Source organism: Triticum aestivum, chromosome 3A, assembly GCF_018294505.1.
Source record: "Triticum aestivum cultivar Chinese Spring chromosome 3A, IWGSC CS RefSeq v2.1, whole genome shotgun sequence".
Lineage (NCBI taxonomy): Eukaryota > Viridiplantae > Streptophyta > Magnoliopsida > Poales > Poaceae > Triticum > Triticum aestivum.
Window position 1 is genome coordinate 738,569,086 of NC_057800.1, and position 14,519 is coordinate 738,583,604.

The window sequence follows — 14,519 nt, forward strand, 5'->3', positions numbered from 1 at the left end:
CCATGCTTGTAGTAGTAATTAAAAAGAAAACCCAAAAAGATTTATTGTTCTTCTTTTGCTTGTTGGGAGCTCTCCCGTGTAAATAGTTTTATTTATTTTCTTTTCTTTGGGGGTCGATCGGAGAAGACCACAATTAAATTGTTGAAGTGGCTCTTATATGCATAATTGTTGATCTGACAAAAAAGCCCATATTGCCTTGTCTTCTCCTGTTTATTGAATGCTTGAATGCTTGCAGATTCCAGCTTAGTCCAATGCACATGCACCCTTATTATTATTCACATCGTTCGGTTGTGCAAGTGAAAGACAGTAATGATGATTATATGATGAACTTATTGAGATGAGAAAAGCTGGTATGAACTCGACCTCTTTTGTTTTTGTAAATATGATTAGTTCATCATTCTTGATTCGGCCTATTATGAATAAACATGTTTGCAATGACAACTAGAGATCATAGTTCTTGTGCCATGCTTGATTAGCTATGAGTTATAATGGTTTACCTTGCGTGCCAACATGCTATTAAAATGGTTATGATGTGGTATGATAGGGTGGTATCCTCCTCGGAATGATTTAAGTGATTTGACTTGACGCATGTTCACGCATGTAGTTGAAACAAAATCAACATAGCCTTCACGATATTTATGTTCATGGTGTATTATATCCTACTCATGCTTGCATTCGGTGTTGATTAATTTTAATGCATGTTCATGACTGTGTTCACTCTCTTGCTAGTCGATTCCCAGTCTTTTGCTAGCCTTCACTTGTACTAGGCGGAAATTCTGCTTGTGCATCCAATCCCTTAAACCCCAAATTTATTCCACATGAGTCCACTATACCTACCTATATACGGTATCTACCTGCCGTTCCAAGTAATTTGTATGTGCAAAACTCTAAACCTTCAAATAAATATCTGTTTTGTATGCTCGAATAGCTCATGTATCAACTAGGGTTGTCCGTATCTTCCATGTTAGGCGGGTTATTCTCAAGAGGAGTGGACTTCGCTCCTCACTCACGAGAAAGTGGCTGGTCACCGGGATGCCCAGTCCCAAGCTTTATGCAAACCAAATCAAAATAATTGCAAACAAAACTCCCCCTGGGATTCTTGTTAGTTGGAGGCACTCGTTGTTTCGAGCAAGCCATGGATTGATGCTTGTTGGTGGAAGGGGGAGTATAAACTTTACCATTCTGTTTGGGAACCGCCTATAATGTGTGTAGCATGGAAGATATCGCCATCTCTTGGTTGTTATGTTGACAATGAAAGTATACTGCTCAAAATATTATTCATCTCTATTTGAAAACCGAGCTCTGGCACCTCTACAAATCCCTGCTTTCCTCTACGAAGGGCCTATCTTTTTACTTTTATGCTGAGTCATCATCCTCTTATTAAAAAGCACCAGTTGGAGAGCACTGCTGTCATTTGCATTCATTATTGTTAGTTTACATTGGGTATGACTTGACTAGATCTCTTTTACCATGAATTACAATGTGTAGTCAGTCCTTAGTCTTTAAAGGTGCTCTGCATTTATGTTTTGCGGTCTCAGAAAGGGCTAGCGAGATCAAGGTTTGAAAAAGCGCTAGGCGGTAGGCGGGCGATGACTCTCTGCCTAGCGCCTTGCCTGTCTAGGCGTAGCCTAGGCGGGCCAATGCATTTTGTATGGTAGCAGGTTAGGAGGACAATTTTTTGGCTAGGCATAGCCTTAGTCATTTTCTACTACAGTAGGTTAGGATAATTGAATGATAATATGATACTCCCTCCATCCCATGATATAAGATCTTATATTGAGATCTTATATCATGGGATGGAGGGAGTACATCACAACAACGTGAAGAACTAAAAATGATCTACTCAAGGGAAGTAGTAGCAACATAGGAACATCAAATATTCAAATATAGTTGAGGCAAACATCACGCAATGCCCAATATGGCATATAGCATTATAAATTATGTGCTCAAGTTCACAAGTACTTTATTCCTAGAATCTTATTTGAAAGACTTCTCTCAAGTCACAACAGGGATAGTTCCACACAGATGCACAACTTGAGTTAATTTAGGATCAATAGGACGTGTCCACTGTCAATGGGACATATGTTGTGTGGCTCAGCGCTTCCAATACAAGTAACTTAAGCATCTCCAGCACGATAAATATTCACGCCTTCTCTGAGCTCTAGCTCACGTGAAGTCTTTTCCCTCCTCTTCTTAGATGCCTCCTCAAGAGATTTCTTGCACCTATCTTTAGCTTCCTGCGAGCTTTTCTTGCATTTAGCCACAAAATTACCAATGTGAGCCACATGCTGCTTGTGACGATAAACACCTCCAATGATCACGTGGTTACAAAACAAACACTTCACTTTGTCCTTGTTGGAAACATCGTCTAGACTCCCATACTCCCATCGCACATCATCCGACTTTCTCTTACAGACATTCTCTTCTAGCAACACTGATGTTGCATTTGTCTCCAACATCCTACAAATGCTCAAATACATAGCAGCAATAGTTCAGTAATTCACATCGACAATGATAAAAAATATGGACCAGGTCTATCAAAGTGGGGACCCCAAGTAGGCATAAATCTAGATAATAATCAAAGCAAAAAATGCAATATAGTATGTCTGTACGGGTGTGCGCGTGTCCACATCCGAAAAACATACAGTAGAAGATAAATCATTACCCACTTAATTAGGTATATGATTTTTACAGAAGAAGGCAGAAGCAAAGCAATATAAGTTATAATATCATAAATTCATAGTATATGCAGATCCAATATGAAATAGGTAGGAAGCTGCCTATCGAGAGATTCCAAGCAAAACAAACTAAATAGAAAATACAAAAACTACAATGAGGGAAACCAAAGAACATAATTTTTTGCATTACAAGCTTATAAATTTGTTGCATAATTGCATTGGAAACTTATTTAGTCCTGCAAGGCTGCAATGCTCGATACAGATCCAGAAGCAAATCCGTTTTTATACTGACAAAACAACCCTCTGATTAATGAACCTCTAGTCTCCACAATAAAGATTACAAGCAACCACATACATGTGATCCTACTTTTACAGTAGGACTAGTTCTGGCTGGTGTTGCATCTTGGCATCAGGCAACAGAAGAGAAAATCATAGCATAATTAAACTTCCAAGAAACTTTCTGTTGTGAAGTAAATCAATAATAAAAAACTACCATGGAGGAAACCAAAAGAACATATTTCTGCATAAGCTCATAAATGTGTTGCATTCGAAACTTATTTCGTCTTTCAATGCTCAATACCGATCCAGGAGCAATTTCCTTTTTATACAAACTGAACAACTCCTCTGATATACTAATTTGAAGTATCATGTGAAATAAATAACCTCATATCTCTACATTTAAGATTACTAGGAGCCACACTCACACGCATATGATCCTACTTTTAGACTAGTGTACTAGTAGCAGCTATGTCACTGTCACATTTTGGCATCATGCAACAGAATATGATCCTACTTCTATACTAGCACAGTAGTACTAGTAACATCCAGTATCACATCTTGGCATCATGACATGTATATAACTTATGAACTGAGACAATCATAGAAGGAACTTCATTAACATGAATAGTGCATAGAATGATTACCTTCAGACTAGTGGATACTTGCATTACTAACCTCCTTGTCCGATGAGCTATCGAGTACAACTGCATCACAAAGTTACTATTATTTTCAGTCATGTCTTATTCCATTAGAAGTGATCAGTAAAGAAAATTTCATAGGTTCAGTGTCTAGGGTGGTCAGGTCATTTGGTGCAACTGTCAGCGGCAGTAGGCGTAGGTCAGGCACAGGGAGCACTACACGCTGCCGAGCTGGCTGCCAGCGAGCACGGGCATACCGGATTACGGTGACAGACTAGGCGAGACCAAAGGCATTGAGCCCGGCCAAGAGCAGATTTTACCTTGAGCCTGAGCATAGTTCCTATCTCCCAGTATATTGTTTATGCCCAAATACTAATTGCTTCTTACTGTATTTGTTACATACTGTAAATGCATGAGAAAATTCAGACACAACAGAATCAAGGCATGTATAAATCAGTTGCAGATCGAACAAACTAACTATCATTTCTTTTGTTGACTCGATTATGGTACTACTACGTGATGCTTACATGACATTTAAATTGTGAGATCTCTGCACAATTTTTTTTATTGAGTGGCACCCATGCGCTGCAATCCTAGATTTATTATTATTGCCTCTCGGGAGGCCCTAAAACCTCTTGGGAGGGCTGATCTGGAGTCTGTTCGGGGATCCGGAGAGGGGAATCCGTCGCCATCATCATCATCAACCATCCTCCATCACCAATTTCATGATGCTCACCGCCGTGCGTGAGTAATTCCATCGTAGGCTTGCTGGACGGTGATGGGTTGGATGGGATCTTTCATGTAATTGAGTTAGTTTTGTTAGGGTTTGATCCCTAGTATCCACTATGTTCTGAGATTGATGTTGCTATGACTTTGCTATGCTTAATTCTTGTCACTAGGTCCCGAGTGCCATGATTTCAGATCTGAACCTATTATGTTTTCATCAATATATGAGAGTTCTTGATGCTATCTTGCAAGTCTATAGTCACCTATTATGTGTTATGATCCGTTAACCCCGAAGTGACAATAATCGGGATACTTACCGGTGATGACCGTCGTTTGAGGAGTTCATGTATTCACTATGTGTTAATGCTTTGTCCCGGTACTCTATTAAAAGGAGGCCTTAATATCCCTTAGTTTCCGTAAGGACCCCGCTGCCACGGGAGGGTAGGACAAAAGATGTCATGCAAGTTCTTTTCCATAAGCACGTATGACTATATTCGGAATACATGCCTACATTACATTGATGAACTGGAGCTAGTTCTGTGTCACCCTAGGTTATGACTGTTACATGATGAACCGCATCCGGCATAATTCTCCATCACCGATCCATTGCCTACGAGCTTTCCATATATTGTTCTCCACTTATTTACCTTTCCATTGATATTGCTATCATCACTACAAAATACCAAAAGCATTACTTTTGCTATCATTACCTTTTATTATCATTGCCACTACTATCATATTACTTTGCTACTAAACACTTTGCTGCAGATACTAAGTTTCCAGGTGTGGTTGAATTGACAACTCAGCTGCTAATACTTGAGAATATTCTTTGGCTCCCCATGTGTCGAATCAATAATTTGGGTTGAATACTCTACCCTCGAAAACTGTTGTGATCCCCTATACTTGTGGGTTATCAGGGCCGCGCCCCCCTTTCCTTCTTCTTCTCCTCCCCTTCCTTCCCCTCTCCTACTAGGACTAGGAAAGAGGGGGCAAACCTACTTGAAGTAGGATTGCCCCCCCCTTGGGTGCGCCTCTCCCCTTGGCCCGCCCTCTCCTTCTCCCCCTTTATATACGGGGGTAGGGGGCACCCCAAAGACATAGAAGTTGATCATTGATCCCTTTGCCGTGTGCGGTGCCCCCCTCCACCATAATCCACCTCGATCATATCGTAGCTGTGCTTAGGCAAAGCCATGCCTCGGTAGCAACATCATCACCGTCATCACGCCGTCGTGCTGACGGAACTCTGCCGTGAAGCTCTGCTGGATCGGAGTTCGTGGGACGTCATCGAGCTGAATGTGTGCTGAACTCGGAGGTGCCCTGCGTTCGGTACTTGGATCATTCGGATCGTGAAGACGTTCGACTACATCAACCGCGTTCTCATAACGCTTCCGCTTACGGTCTACGAGGGCACGTGGACGATACTCTTCCCTCTCGTTGTTATGCATCACCATGATCTTGCGTGTGCATAGGAAATTTCTTGAAATTACTACGTTCCCCAACAGTGGCATCCGAGCCAGGTTTTTGCGTAGATGTTATATGCACGAGTAAAAAACAAGTGAGTTGTGGGCGATACAAGTCATACTGCTTACCAGCATGTCATACTTTGGTTCGGCGGTATTGTTGGATGAAGCGGACCGGACCGACATTACGCGTACGCTTACGCGCGACTGGTTTTACCGTCGTGCCACTAGTAGAAAAAGGGCATGTTGTCCCGGTTCGTAAGGGCCTTTTTTCCCGGTTCCTGAACCGGGACTAAAGGGTCGGTACTAATGCCCTGTCCCTTTAGTCCCGGTTCAATCCAGAACCGGAACAGATGGGCCTCCACGTGGCCTATGCGCGGAGCCCAGGCAGGCGGGCCTTTGGTCCCGGTTGGTGGCACCAACCGGGACCAATAGGCATCCACGCGTCAGCATTTCTGTGGCTGGGGTTTTTGTTTTTTTAAAGGGGGGGGGGGGTTGGGGGTTTTGGGGGGTTAATTTAGGTGTTTCATATATTGTGTTAGCTAGCTATAATTAATAGAGAGAAGTGTCCTCTCTTATGTTTGTGCTTGGTCGATGCTACGTACTATACATATGTATAGAGAGGACTAGACACGTTAGCTAGCTAGTAAGCAAACGAAGGAAATAAAAGATCGTCATGAACATATATGCATACAGAGAGAAGTGATATCGACCACCTCTCCTTCTTCGAGAGATTGGTCGAACAACAAGTTCTCGTATATCTATCCGACACTACCGGCTACATATATACAATAATTATCTCTTACAAATATAATCTCCTAACATACGGACTCATGGTCCACATAGTATTCTCCGTCTTCAGCGATCACGTGGTCAAGAAAGAATGCCGCCAATTCCTCTTGAATTGCTCGCATGCGAGCTGGTGCTAGGAGTTCATCCCGCTTCCGAAACATCTAATTTGAAGAAGGGGGTCAATACACACACACACACAAACACACACACACACACACACACACACACACACACACACACATATATATATATATATATATGAATGAATGAAACTCAACACAAATGATGGTAATAAAATAAAATTGTGAATGTTGTTATTTACGCACCTCATATTGTTCGTCAGAGTATCCCCGCTCACAGGTCGTGTGGCGGATGGACTCGCAAACGTAGTATCCACAGAAATCATTCCCTTGTTCCTGCCACAACCACTTTACAAGAAATAGAGGACAATCAAACTGATAAGCAAGAATGCCAAATGGTATTGATGAAACTAGCACTTGAATCAATAGGAGATGCGCGGAACATGCTACTATAGTACTTACTTTTGGGTGTTTATATTGCAGCTTCTTCGGGAGTCCCGGAGCTTTTTTGGTGAATTTTTTCCAAACCCTGCCAGACAAAGAAAACAATTACTTGATATATCAGGAAATGAACAAAGTTGCTGATATGGTGGATAATGATCGATTTAACTTACTTCTCGAGCATTTGAGTCATGTCCGCATAGTCTTGGGGATCTTTTCGTCTTGAGTCTAAGACGGTTACTAGTCCCTGCTCAAGCTTAATCTCTAGGAGAATATAGTGGAAACTGCACACGCATGCATAACTCATCAATTACATTACTATAACCTTGACTAATATATAAGGGAAACCGAATACGCACAAGACAGTAACACTCACTTGAAGTTGTAAGGAAAGAGTATTATATCTTTGTTTTCATTTATTACCAACGATCGTAGCAAGTTGGCCTCGGTATCTGCGGCATGAAATTTAACCTGAGTTGCATCTATGATATTTGTGTTAATGAACCCAATATCACCGATTTGTCTTTTCTTCAATTCGACGATCTTCAATCTGCATAATATAGTGAGGATAATTATAAATACATGCAATGAAAGAGCTGAGCTATATAGAGAGACTTAATGACAGAAGTAGTACTACTTACAGACAGTAGCAGGTGACCGTTGCTTTATCGAGGGCCAATTGATTGAAAAACTGAAAGAACTCCTCAAATGGAACAGGCAACAGATCAATTCCAACGAGGTCATGCTCCTTTTTAACTCTCACATACAAAGTACTCCTCCCCCCAGACTCTCTGCAGATTTTCAAGTACCAATCATGCAATCTTCGCATCATCGTTGATAGAGATCTTTCATCTTTGACGAGAGGCTTCCCGTACTCGTATCTTTGTATCTGCACCTCCATGAAATCATAATGTACATCGTCGGGCAGGTAATCTCCAAGATTGCTATAACCGGGCACCATCCTCGGATCATTAGCGACGATGTCGCTAGGCACCTTGAGCGGGGGGCACGATTGCTTCGCTTGTTCGCCGAGCTGTGCAATTTGTTTCCCAGCTCGTCGTTCTTTCAGCCTTTGATCACTGACAGTACTTCCCGACCGCTCCGCTTCGGCAAATTCCTTTCCAATAATGCGCTCATAGTTTCCTTTCGGCGGAGACTTGGGTGGTTTTGTCAGGGCAGCCAGAGTGCGCTTCGCTTTCACCGGATCTACCTTCTCCTCCGGAGGTGGATGTTTCTTTGCTTTCACCCCTTCAAAGAAGTTCCTCACTTCTTCTCGCGCGATCTCGGCGTTCTCCTCCGGGGTCCTCTCGTATGGTAACTTCTCTGGAGTCTTCAGAGAAGGACCGAATCTGTATGTCCTCCCGCCTCTGGCTGTACTGCTAGACGCCGGCAGAGCAGACGGAGCGGTTGTCTTCTTTACTTGCTTACGAGGCGGAGGAGAAGGACTACGACGCGCCGGAGCAGCCGGAGCGGCGGCAGGTCTCTTCCGCCCTTGCTGACGAGGCGGAGAAGGAGGAGGCTGGCTGCTCGGGCGCGCCGGCGCAGGCGGAGAAGGAGGCGGAGTGCCGCCACGCGCCGGAGAAGGAGCCGGCCGAGTGCCCTGATCGTCACTCGCCGGAGGAGGAGGCGGTGGAGGAGGCGGAGTGCCCTGACTCGCCGGAGGAGGAGGAGGAGGCGGAGGCGTCCAGTTCGGAAGGTTGATGAGCTCCTTCCGCCATAGGCATGGAGTCTTCAGAGCAGAACCCAGCCGAGTCTCCCCTTCACCGGTAGGGTGGTCAAGCTGGAGGTCCTCAAATCCCTCCGTTATTTCATCCACCATCACCCTAGCATATCCTTCTGGAATCGGCCGGCAGTGAAAAGTTGCGCCGGGTTCAGTAGGAAAAACAGAGCCAACAGCCGCCTTGACCTTCATATTAATCCATTGCGTCATAAGGTGGCAATTTTGAGACTCCGTGATAGCATCCACGGGATAGCTGGCAGGAGCCGTCAAGACATGCTCCGGCTGAAGCAGCTCGGTGGAAGCCACGCTGCTTCTCCGCTGAGATGGCGGGGTAGCTTCGGGGGAAGCTTCGGCAGTTCGTTTGCTGCGATTTGCTTCTCGTTCCTCTATCGCTTGTACCCTTGCTTGCAGCGCCTGCATTTGGGTCTGCTGCACTTTTTTCCTCCTCTCCTGGCATTTGTAACCGCCTGCGTCCGGAAACCCAACCTTCCACGGAATGGAGCCTGGCGTGCCTCGTGTCCGTCCAGGGTGCTCAGGATTCCCGAGGGCCATTGTGAGCTCGTCGTTCTCTCTGTCTGGAACGAACGTCCCTTGCTGCGCTGCTTCGATATACTGCTGAAGCTTCTTGACTGGTATGTCCATTTGATCGTTCGTCCAAATGCACTTCCCTGATACAGGGTCCAAGGTTCCGCCAGCCCCGAAGAACCAAGTCCGGCAACGGTCTGGCCAGTTAATTGTCTCTGGTTCGATCCCTTTATCAGCCAGATCATTCTCAGTCTTGGCCCACTTAGGCCGGGCTACGAGGTAGCCACCTGACCCCGTGCGATGGTGATGCTTCTTCTTCGCAGCATTTTGCTTGTTTGTCGCCGACATCTTCTTACTCTTTTCCGATGTCTTGTGGGCCACAAATGCGGGCCAGTGATCTCTGATCTTCTCATATCTGCCCTTGAATTCTGGTGTCTCTTTATTTTCGACAAACTTATTCAGCTCTTTCTTCCACCTCCTGAATAGTTCTGCCATCCTCTTAAGAGCAAAAGACTTGATTAATTGCTCTTTAACTGGCTTCTCCGGATCATCCTCTTGCGGTAGGGTGAAATTTGACTTCAGCTCAGTCCAAAGATCATTTTTCTGCATATCATTGACATAAGACACCTCAGGGTCTTCTGTAGCCGGCTTTAACCATTGCTGGATGCTGATCGGGATCTTGTCCCTAACCAAAACCCCGCACTGAGCAACAAATGCGCTCTTTGTCCGGAGGGGTTCAATCGGTTGGCCGTCGGGCGCGATTGCTATGATCTCAAACTTTTCATCCGAGCTCAACTTTTTCTTCGGGCCTCGTCTCTTTACCGAAGTTGTGCTCGATCCGGAGGGCTAGAAAAAAGAACAAAGACTTAATTAATATGTGTACATACCAAAACAATGAATGCATCAATTAGCTAGTCAGCAGAAGCTTAACTAATATATATACCTGGCCGGACTCGGTTCGGTCACCGGAGACGTCATCACGGTCTCCTTCTTGCACCGGCATTGGGTCACCGGAGCCGTCCTCACGGTCTCCTTCTTGCACCGGCATTAGGTCACCGGAGCCATCATAATCATAGCCAGCTGCTTCCAGACCATCGGTGTCGTTGAGAAACAACGAGCAGACGGCATCACTTCCTCGTGCGATTATGTCCCCCAACAACTCTTCTTGTACTTCGTCTCGGGCGGTGTCCATAGTTTCTACAAATATTTACAACATGGCAATTATTATTCAAACATGACAGATGGATATATTAGTGGCAAACGTAGAACTAATATTAATTAGTGGCCTCGACGCTGCTTCTCTAGGGTTTGGGGTGGCCTCGACGCTGCTTCTCTAGGGTTTGGGGTGGCCTCGACAATGCTTCAAGGATAAAAAAAGAAGAGGAAGAAGAAAAAAAGAGGAGAAGAAAGAATAGAGGAGTAGAACTCCTCTATTCTTTCTTCTCCTCTTTTTTTCTTCTTCTTCCTCTTTTTTTATCGGAAACGAGGGTCGTCGAGGGTCGCCGAGCGGTAGAGGAAACCCTAAATAGCAAGTATCGTGGGTGTGAGATACATGTGGCCGTCGGTGTCGGACACTACATCCACGTCCCACAAGTGACATGGGTGTCGAAGCCCGCGTCACTTGTGGGACGTGGATGTAGTGTCCGACACCGACGGCCACATGTATCTCACACCGACGATACTTGCTATTTAGGGTTTCCTCTACCGCTCGGCGACCCTCGACGACCCCCGTTCCCGATAAAAAAAAGAGGAAGAAGAAAAAAAAAGAGGAGAAGAAAGAATAGAGCAGAAGAACTCCTCTATTATTTCTTCTCCTCTTTTTTTGTTCTTCCTCTTCTTTTTTGTCCTCTTCTTCCTCTCATGTTCGACGACCCTCGACCCCTCGGCGACCCTAGACCCCCTCTCGACCCTCGACCCCTCGGCGATCGTCGTTCCCGATAAAAGAAAGAGGAAGAAGAAGAAAAAAAAGAGGAGAAGAAAGAATAGAGGAGAAGAACTCCTCTATTCTTTCTTCTCCTTTTTTTTCTTTTTCCTCTTCTTTTTTTATCCTCTTCTTCCTCTCATGTTCGGCGACCCTCGACGACCCTCGTTCCCGATAAAAATTAGAGGAAGAAGAAGCAAAAAAAGAGGAGAAGAAAGAATAGAGGAGAAGATCTCCTCTATTCTTTCTTCTCCTTTTTTTCTTCTTCCTCTTTTTTTTATCCTTTTCTTCCTCTCATGTTCGACGACCCTCGACCCCTCGGCGACCCTAGACCCCCTCTCGAGCGTCGACCCCTCGGCGACCGTCGACCCCCTCTCGACCCTCATATATAAAACAGTTTGTTCCTTCTTCTTCCTTCTATTCCTTCTTCCTAAATATATAAAACTTTTTTTAAAATGAAACTAACCTAAAATGTACTAAATCAGAGAGCATATATAGATAAAACTTTTCTAATAAAAAAATCTAACTTTTGCATATATGTATTTTTAAAACATCATTACAATTGAAAAAATACATACATATATACCTATATGAACATACATAAAAAACATATATGAACATACATACAAAAACATATATCTAAAAGATACATACATACATATATATATATGAAAATCTAAAAACATGTAAAAAACATGTATAATTAAAAAAAATGCACGGTAGCGGCGGGGGCGGTAGACGCGCGGTGCTCACAGAGGCGGCGATGCGTCGGGGCAGGGGACGGCCGGCGAGGGCACGAGCGAGGGCACGGGCGACGGCCGATGAGGGCAAGGGCAAGGGCGCGGGCGACGGCGACGACGGGCGCGGGCGACGGCCGATGAGGGCGCGGGCGACGGCGACGATGGGCGCGGGTGATGAGGGCGCGAGCGAGGGCGCGGGCGACGGCGACAACGGGCGTGGGCGACGGCCGGCGAGGGTGCGGGCAACGGCGACGGCGGGGCAGCGTGCGGCATCGAGGCAGCCTGGCGGCGTCGAGGAGGTCGGCGTCGTCGAGGGCAACTGGTGAGGGAAATCTGAAAATTTCACAAGTCGTGGTTATATACCAAAGGCATTGGTCTCGATTCGTGACACAAACCGTGACCAATGCCCCCTTTAGTCCCGGTTGGTGCCACCAACCGGGATGAAAGGCCTCTTTTCAGCAGCCCAAAGGGCGGGAAGCGGCGACCTTTGGTCCCGGTTGGTGGCACCAACCGGGACTAAAGGGGCGCATTGGTCACGGTTTGTGCACGAACCGTGACCAATGCCCCCTTTAGTCCCGGTTGCTGGCACCAACCGGGACCAAAGGCCTTGTGCTGCCCCGCGCCAAAACTTTAGTCCCACCTCGCTAGCTGAGAGAGCTCGAGAGTGGTTTATAAGCGCTACTGCGCCTTCCCTCTCGAGCTCCTCTCAAATGCAGGCTTTCGGGCCTAACCCTGCGCTGTGTGCCTGTGGGCCTACTGGGCCTCCTGCGGGCCTGAATCCTGGCCCATGGTAGGGTTTCTAGTCGTATTCAGGCCGTGGGGGCCCAGTAGGTGGCACTTTTTTTCTTTGTTGCTTTATTTATTTTATTTTGTTTCTACTTACAACAAAATACTTATTGTTGCTATTTTTTCCAGTTTTTTGTTTTGTTTTCTGCATTATTTATTTTCTTTTGTTTTTTGCTTTATTTTTAATTCTTTTTTGCTTTTAGTTTTAGAAAAATTATGAACTTTCTGTTAGTGCCATTAGTTTTCAAATTTGAAAACACTTTTTTCTTTTTTTCTTTGTTGCTTTATTTATTTTATTTTGTTTCTAATTACAACAAAATACTTATTGTTGCTATTTTTTCCAGTTTTTTTGTTTTGTTTTCTGCATTATTTATTTTCTTTTGTTTTTTGCTTTATTTTTTATTCTTTTTGCTTTTAGTTTTAGAAAAATTATAAACTTTCTGTTAGTGCCATTAGTTTTCAAATTTGAAAACACTTTTTTAGTTTTTTTGTTTTCTTTGTTGCTTTATTTATTTTATTTTGTTTCTATTTACAAAAAATACTTATTGTTGCTATTTTTTTTGTTTTCCAGATTTTTTGTTTTGTTTTCTACATTATTTATTTTCTTTTGTTTTTTGCTTTATTTTTTATTTCTTTTTGCTTTTAGGTCAGCAAAATTATAAACTTTCTGTTAGTGCCATTAGTTTTAGAAAAATTATAAACTTTCTGTTAGTGCCATTAGTTTTCAAATTTGAATAGTTAAAATTTGAATTCTTTGAAATTTGTGTGAATCACAAGTTTGTGATTAACTTTACTAAAAAAATGAACATAGATGCACCTATAGAGAAAATTCGACCTAAATTCATAGTTTTCAAATGAACTCTGAAAAAGTTGGCATAGCATACTCGTGTGTTACAAAGTTGGCATGGTATCATCATAATAGTTGCGGGAGAAAGTCTTCACTTTTTCTTCGCTTGTGTCATTTGCTTATTGCGCCGTAACCATGGATAATCTTCATCGTTTATCAGGATGCTTGGGTCAGCCTTGACATTGAAGGGAGGAATTTCATGAAACTTTTCATAATCTTCAGACATGTCTGTCTTGCCCTCCACTCCCAGGATGTCCCTTTTTCCTGAAAGAACTATGTGGCGCTTTGGCTCATCGTATGATGTATTCGCTTCCTTATCTTTTCTTTTTCTCGGTTTGGTAGACATGTCCTTCACATAGATAACCTGTGCCACATCATTGGCTAGGACGAACGGTTCGTCAGTGTACCCAAGATTTTTCAGATCCACTGTTGTCATTCCGTACTGTGGGTCTACCTGTACCCCGCCGCCTGACAGATTGACCCATTTGCACTTAAACAAAGGGACCTTAAAATCATGTCCGTAGTCAAGTTCCCATATGTCCACTATGTAACCATAATATGTGTCCTTTCCGCTCTCGGTTGCTGCATCAAAGCGGACACCGCTGTTTTGGTTGGTGCTCTTTTGATCTTGGGCGATCGTGTAAAATGTATTCCCATTTATCTCGTATCCTTTGTAAGTCAATACAGTCAAAGATGGTCCCCTGGACAACAAGTACAGCTCATCACAAACAGTGTTGTCACCTCTGAGACGTGTTTCCAACCAACTGCTGAAAGTCCTGATGTGTTCACATGTAATCCAGTCGTCGCACTGCTCCGGGTGTTTGGAGCGCAGACTGTTCTTGTGTTCATCGACATACGGGGTCACCAAGGTAGAGTTCTGTAGAAC